The sequence below is a fragment of the Apium graveolens genome, unplaced genomic scaffold (assembly GCF_009905375.1).
Source record: "Apium graveolens cultivar Ventura unplaced genomic scaffold, ASM990537v1 ctg6321, whole genome shotgun sequence".
Lineage (NCBI taxonomy): Eukaryota > Viridiplantae > Streptophyta > Magnoliopsida > Apiales > Apiaceae > Apium > Apium graveolens.
This window is the reverse complement of record NW_027419379.1, coordinates 1-5,121: the sequence shown is the minus strand read 5'-3', so window position 1 is coordinate 5,121 and position 5,121 is coordinate 1. Positions and strand designations below refer to the sequence as shown.

The 5,121-nt window shown below is 35.2% G+C and overlaps 14 non-coding genes across 14 annotated transcripts; all 14 read right to left on the bottom strand.

The window, feature by feature from the left end:
* Positions 1 to 267: 267 nt before the first annotated feature.
* LOC141703184 (5S ribosomal RNA) lies at positions 268 to 386 on the bottom strand. The gene has a single exon (XR_012567388.1). It is a non-coding gene; the product is annotated as a 5S ribosomal RNA (ribosomal RNA).
* A 204-nt stretch (positions 387 to 590) lies between these two features.
* On the bottom strand, positions 591 to 709 carry LOC141703195 (5S ribosomal RNA). The gene has a single exon (XR_012567398.1). It is a non-coding gene; the product is annotated as a 5S ribosomal RNA (ribosomal RNA).
* Positions 710 to 921: 212 nt separating this feature from the next.
* LOC141703194 (5S ribosomal RNA) lies at positions 922 to 1,040 on the bottom strand. The gene has a single exon (XR_012567397.1). It is a non-coding gene; the product is annotated as a 5S ribosomal RNA (ribosomal RNA).
* Positions 1,041 to 1,255: 215 nt separating this feature from the next.
* On the bottom strand, positions 1,256 to 1,373 carry LOC141703187 (5S ribosomal RNA). The gene has a single exon (XR_012567390.1). It is a non-coding gene; the product is annotated as a 5S ribosomal RNA (ribosomal RNA).
* A 207-nt stretch (positions 1,374 to 1,580) lies between these two features.
* On the bottom strand, positions 1,581 to 1,697 carry LOC141703189 (5S ribosomal RNA). The gene has a single exon (XR_012567392.1). It is a non-coding gene; the product is annotated as a 5S ribosomal RNA (ribosomal RNA).
* A 210-nt stretch (positions 1,698 to 1,907) lies between these two features.
* Positions 1,908 to 2,022, bottom strand: LOC141703190 (5S ribosomal RNA). The gene has a single exon (XR_012567393.1). It is a non-coding gene; the product is annotated as a 5S ribosomal RNA (ribosomal RNA).
* Positions 2,023 to 2,231: 209 nt separating this feature from the next.
* LOC141703183 (5S ribosomal RNA) lies at positions 2,232 to 2,350 on the bottom strand. Its single transcript, XR_012567387.1, has one exon. It is a non-coding gene; the product is annotated as a 5S ribosomal RNA (ribosomal RNA).
* Positions 2,351 to 2,559: 209 nt separating this feature from the next.
* On the bottom strand, positions 2,560 to 2,678 carry LOC141703188 (5S ribosomal RNA). The gene has a single exon (XR_012567391.1). It is a non-coding gene; the product is annotated as a 5S ribosomal RNA (ribosomal RNA).
* A 213-nt stretch (positions 2,679 to 2,891) lies between these two features.
* Positions 2,892 to 3,010, bottom strand: LOC141703193 (5S ribosomal RNA). Its single transcript, XR_012567396.1, has one exon. It is a non-coding gene; the product is annotated as a 5S ribosomal RNA (ribosomal RNA).
* A 561-nt stretch (positions 3,011 to 3,571) lies between these two features.
* On the bottom strand, positions 3,572 to 3,690 carry LOC141703186 (5S ribosomal RNA). The gene has a single exon (XR_012567389.1). It is a non-coding gene; the product is annotated as a 5S ribosomal RNA (ribosomal RNA).
* Positions 3,691 to 3,899: 209 nt separating this feature from the next.
* On the bottom strand, positions 3,900 to 4,018 carry LOC141703182 (5S ribosomal RNA). Its single transcript, XR_012567386.1, has one exon. It is a non-coding gene; the product is annotated as a 5S ribosomal RNA (ribosomal RNA).
* A 214-nt stretch (positions 4,019 to 4,232) lies between these two features.
* Positions 4,233 to 4,351, bottom strand: LOC141703191 (5S ribosomal RNA). Its single transcript, XR_012567394.1, has one exon. It is a non-coding gene; the product is annotated as a 5S ribosomal RNA (ribosomal RNA).
* A 215-nt stretch (positions 4,352 to 4,566) lies between these two features.
* LOC141703192 (5S ribosomal RNA) lies at positions 4,567 to 4,685 on the bottom strand. Its single transcript, XR_012567395.1, has one exon. It is a non-coding gene; the product is annotated as a 5S ribosomal RNA (ribosomal RNA).
* Positions 4,686 to 4,897: 212 nt separating this feature from the next.
* Positions 4,898 to 5,016, bottom strand: LOC141703181 (5S ribosomal RNA). The gene has a single exon (XR_012567385.1). It is a non-coding gene; the product is annotated as a 5S ribosomal RNA (ribosomal RNA).
* Positions 5,017 to 5,121: the final 105 nt, after the last annotated feature.

Genomic DNA, 5,121 nt, shown 5'->3' with positions numbered 1-5,121 from the left:
AGCACGCTTAACGCGGAGTTTGATGGATCCGTGCATTAGTGCTGGTATGATCGCACCCGTCAGAGAAGTGCAAAGTAATTGTATATACGAAGATTTAGAGCGGTTTTGCATTATTACGCGATAAACTATAAAAAAAAAAAATAGAAAAAATAAGAATAAAATAAGAAAAAATAAAAGAATAAAGAAAAATTATGAACTAAACATCGAAGAAATGTGTTGTACAAAGAGGAAAAAAAATTAAGAAGAAAAAAAACGTGAAACGAAAAAAGGGTGCAACACGAGGACTTCCCAGGGGGTCACCCATCCTAGTACTACTCTCGCCCAAGCACGCTTAACTTCGGAGTTCTGATGGGATCCGGTGCATTAGTGCTGGTATGATCGCACCCGTCAGAGAAGTGCAAAGTAATTGTATATACGAAGATTTAGAGCGGTTTTGCATTATTACGCGATAAACTGATAAAAAAAAAAAATAGAAAAAATAATAAAATAAGAAAATAAAAGAATAGGAAAAATTATGAACTAAACATCGAAGAAATGTGTTGTACAAAGAGGAAAAAAAATTAAGAAAAAAAAAACGTGAAACGAAAAAAGGGGTGCAACACGAGGACTTCCCAGGGGGTCACCCATCCTAGTACTACTCTCGCCCAAGCACGCTTAACTTCGGAGTTCTGATGGGATCCGGTGCATTAGTGCTGGTATGATCGCACCCGTCAGAGAAGTGCAAAGTAATTGTATATACGAAGATTTAGAGCGGTTTTGCATTATTACGCGATAAACTGATAAAAAAATTAAAAATAGAAAAAATAAGAATAAAATAAGAAAAAATAAAAGAATAAAGGAAAAATTATGAACTAAACATCGAAGAAATGTGTTGTACAAAGAGGAAAAAAATTAAGAAGAAAAAAAACGTGAAACGAAAAAGGGGTGCAACACGAGGACTTCCCAGGGGGTCACCCATCCTAGTACTACTCTCGCCCAAGCACGCTTAACTTCGGAGTTCTGATGGGATCCGGTGCATTAGTGCTGGTATGATCGCACCCGTCAGAGAAGTGCAAAGTAATTGTATATACGAAGATTTAGAGCGGTTTTGCATTATTACGCGATAAACTGATAAAAAATTAAAAAATAGAAAAAATAAGAATAAAAATAAGAAAAAATAAAAGAATAAAGTGAAAAATTATGAACTAAACATCGAAGAAATGTGTTGTACAAAGAGGAAAAAAAATTAAGAAGAAAAAAACGTGAAACGAAAAAAGGGGTGCAACACGAGGACTTCCCAGGGGTCACCCATCCTAGTACTACTCTCGCCCAAGCACGCTTAACTTCGGAGTTCTGATGGGATCCGGTGCATTAGTGCTGGTATGATCGCACCCGTCAGAGAAGTGCAAAGTAATTGTATATACGATTTAGAGCGGTTTTGCATTATTACGCGATAAACTGATAAAAAATTAAAAAATAGAAAAAATAAGAATAAAAATAAAAAAATAAAAGAATAAATGAAAAATTATGAACTAAACATCGGAAATGTGTTGTACAAAGAGGAAAAAAAATTAAGAAGAAAAAAAACGTGAAACGAAAAAAGGGTGCAACACGAGACTTCCCAGGGGTCACCCATCCTAGTACTACTCTCGCCCAAGCACGCTTAACTTCGGAGTTCTGATGGGATCCGGTGCATTAGTGCTGGTATGATCGCACCCGTCAGAGAAGTGCAAAGTAATTGTATATACGAAGATTTAGAGCGGTTTTGCATTATTACGCGATAAACTGATAAAAAAATAAAAAATAGAAAAAATAGATAAAAATAAGAAAAAATAAAAATAAAGGAAAAATTATGAACTAAACATCGAAGAAATGTGTTGTACAAAGAGGAAAAAAATTAAGAAGAAAAAAAACGTGAAACGAAAAAAGGGGTGCAACACGAGGACTTCCCAGGGGGTCACCCATCCTAGTACTACTCTCGCCCAAGCTTAACTTCGGAGTTCTGATGGGATCCGGTGCATTAGTGCTGGTATGATCGCACCCGTCAGAGAAGTGCAAAGTAATTGTATATACGAAGATTTAGAGCGGTTTTGCATTATTACGCGATAAACTGATAAAAAAAATTAAAAAATAGAAAAAAGAATAAAAATAAGAAAAAATAAAAGAATAAAGGAAAAATTATGAACTAAACATCGAAGAATGTGTTGTACAAAGAGGAAAAAAATTAAGAAAAAAAAACGTGAAACGAAAAAAGGGTGCAACACGAGGACTTCCCAGGGGGTCACCCATCCTAGTACTACTCTCGCCCAAGCACGCTTAACTTCGGAGTTCTGATGGGATCCGGTGCATTAGTGCTGGTATGATCGCACCCGTCAGAGAATGCAAAGTAATTGTATATACGAAGATTTAGAGCGGTTTTGCATTATTACGCGATAAACTGATAAAAAAATTAAAAAATAGAAAAATAAGAATAAAAATAAGAAAAAATAAAAAATAAAGTGAAAAATTATGAACTAAACATCGAAGAAATGTGTGTACAAAGAGGAAAAAAATTAAGAAGAAAAAAAACGTGAAACGAAAAAGGGGCAACACGAGGACTTCCCAGGGGGTCACCCATCCTAGTACTACTCTCGCCCAAGCACGCTTAACTTCGGAGTTCTGATGGGATCCGGTGCATTAGTGCTGGTATGATCGCACCCGTCAGAGAAGTGCAAAGTAATTGTATATACGAAGATTTAGAGCGGTTTTGCATTATTACGCGATAAACTGATAAAAAAATTAAAAAATAGAAAAAATAATAAAAAAATAAAAAAAAAAAAAGAATAAAGTGAAAAATTATGAACTAAACATCGAAGAAATGTGTTGTACAAAGAGGAAAAAAATTAAGAAGAAAAAAACGTGAAACGAAAAAAGGGGTGCAACACGAGGACTTCCCAGGGGGTCACCCATCCTAGTACTACTCTCGCCCAAGCACGCTTAACTTCGGAGTTCTGATGGGATCCGGTGCATTAGTGCTGGTATGATCGCACCCGTCAGAGAAGTGCAAAGTAATTGTATATACGAAGATTTAGAGCGGTTTTGCATTATTACGCGATAAACTGATAAAAAAATTAAAAAATAGAAAAATAAAAAAATAAGAAAAAATAAAAGAATAAAGGAAAATTATGAACTAAACATCGAAGAAATGTGTTGTACAAATAGGAAAAAAATTAAGAAGAAAAAAAAAAACGGGAAACGAAAAAATATTGCCACAAACGGGACTTCCCAGGGTTCACCCATTCCTATTACTACCTCATCTCAGCCCAAGCACTTTAAACTTCGGAGTTAATGATTGGGGATTCCGTTCATTAGTATCTGTTATGATCGCACCCGTCAGAGAAAGTGCAAAGTAATTGTATATTCGAAGATTTAGTAGCTGTTTTGGCATTATTAAAACCGATACTTATAAAAAAATTAAAAATATAAAAAATAATAATAGACAAAAATAGAAAAAAAAAAATAATAAAGGAAAAATTAATGAACTAAACATCGAAGAAATGTGTTGTAACAATAGGAAAAAAAATTAAGAAGAAAAAAACGTGAAACGAAAAAAAGGGTGCAACACAGGACCTTCCCAGGGGGTCACCCATCATAGTACTACTCTCGCCCAAGCACGCTTAACTTCGGAGTTCTGATGGGATCCGGTGCATTAGTGCTGGTATGATCGCACCCGTCAGAGAAGTGCAAAGTAATTGTATATACGAAGATTTAGAGCGGTTTTGCATTATTACGCGATAAACTGATAAAAAAATTAAAAAATAGAAAAATAAGAATAAAAATAAGAAAAAAAAAAGATAAAGGAAAAATTATGAACTAAACATCGAAGAAATGTGTTGTACAAAGAGGAAAAAAATTAAGAAGAAAAAAACGTGAAACGAAAAAGGGTGCAACACGAGGACTTCCCAGGGGGTCACCCATCCTAGTACTACTCTCGCCCAAGCACGCTTAACTTCGGAGTTCTGATGGGATCCGGTGCATTAGTGCTGGTATGATCGCACCCGTCAGAGAAGTGCAAAGTAATTGTATATACGAAGATTTAGAGCGGTTTTGCATTATTACGCGATAAACTGATAAAAAAATTAAAAAATAAAAAATAAGAATAAAAATAAGAAAAAATAAAAGAATAAAGGGAAAAATTATGAACTAAACATCGAAGAATGTGTTGTACAAAGAGGAAAAAAAAGTAAGAAGAAACAAAACGTGAAACGAAAAAGGGGTTGCAACACGAGGACTTCCCAGGGGGTCACCATCCTATTACTACTCTCGCCCCAAGCACGCTTAACTTCGGAGTTCTGATGGGATCCGTTGCATTAGTGCTGGTATGATCGCACCCGTCAGAGAAGTGCAAAGTATGTGTATATACGAAGATTTAGAGCGGTTTTGCATTATTACGCGATAAACTGATAAAAAAATTAAAAAATAGAAAAAATAGATAAAAATAAGAAAAAATAAAAGAATAAGTGGAAAAAATTATGAACTAAACATCGAAGAAAAGTGTTGTTACAAAGAGGGAAAAATAATTAAGAAGAAAAAAATGAAACGAAAAAAGGGGTGCAACACGAGGACTTCCCAGGGGGTCACCCATCCTAGTACTACTCTCGCCCAAGCACGCTTAACTTCGGAGTTCTGATGGGATCCGGTGCATTAGTGCTGGTATGATCGCACCCGTCAGAGAAGTGCAAAGTAATTGTATATACGAAGATTTGAGCGGTTTTGCATTATTACGCGATAAACTGATAAAAAAATTAAAAAATAGAAAAAATAAGAATAAAAATAAGAAAAATAAAAATAAAGGAAAAATTATGAACTAAACATCGAAGAAATGTGTTGTACAAAGAGGAAAAAAAATTAAGAAGAAAAAAAACGTGAAACGAAAAAAGGGGTGCAACACGAGGACTTCCCAGGGGGTCACCCATCCTAGTACTACTCTCGCCCAAGCACGCTTAACTTCGGAGTTCTGATGGGATCCGGTGCATTAGTGCTGGTATGATCGCACCCGTCAGAGAAGTGCAAAGTAATTGTATATACGATTTAGAGCGGTTTTGCATTATTACGCGATAAACTGATAAAAAAATTAAAAAATAGAAAAAATAAGAATAAAAA